Source organism: Frankliniella occidentalis, unplaced genomic scaffold (assembly GCF_000697945.3).
Source record: "Frankliniella occidentalis isolate FOCC.00 unplaced genomic scaffold, Focc_3.1 Scaffold38, whole genome shotgun sequence".
NCBI classification, from domain to species: Eukaryota; Metazoa; Arthropoda; class Insecta; order Thysanoptera; family Thripidae; genus Frankliniella; species Frankliniella occidentalis.
In genome coordinates this window covers 547,521-547,881 of record NW_026267168.1, presented here as the reverse complement: position 1 = coordinate 547,881, position 361 = coordinate 547,521, and the positions used below count along the sequence as shown (strand labels likewise).

Sequence of the window (361 nt, the reverse complement as noted above, 5' to 3'; positions counted from 1 at the left end):
GGTAATATTACCAGTAATATGGCTAATATTGGTGTAATATTTGAGGTAATATCAGTCCGTGTACGGAGGAATATCGAAGTTGACGACCCCTCGCCTGTGGCTCCTGCCGCAGCTCTTCCTCGTCGCAGAGTATATCGGCACGCAACGCCACGCCATGCGGTAGTCACGCGGTCTGTGAGCCGCGAATAGATTTTTGCAAGACCGCGCGATGAGCCAAGGAAGCTATGACGCTCAAACGCCTTTTGTCTTGGGAGGCGCATTGTCCGAAAAAAAAAAAAGTTCCGACCAGAAACGGATCGTGAAAGCAGATGATACCTTGTCAAGAATTACTCTATTCTAGTTTATTAGAAGCCCGCCCTTC

The 361-nt window shown here is 48.5% G+C and overlaps 1 protein-coding gene across 1 annotated transcript in view; it reads left to right on the top strand.

The window, feature by feature from the left end:
* The window catches only part of LOC113213218 (N-alpha-acetyltransferase 25, NatB auxiliary subunit), an 11,703-nt gene that overhangs the window by 5,897 nt on the left and 5,445 nt on the right, over positions 1-361 (top strand). The gene's annotated exons all lie outside the window — the stretch shown is intronic.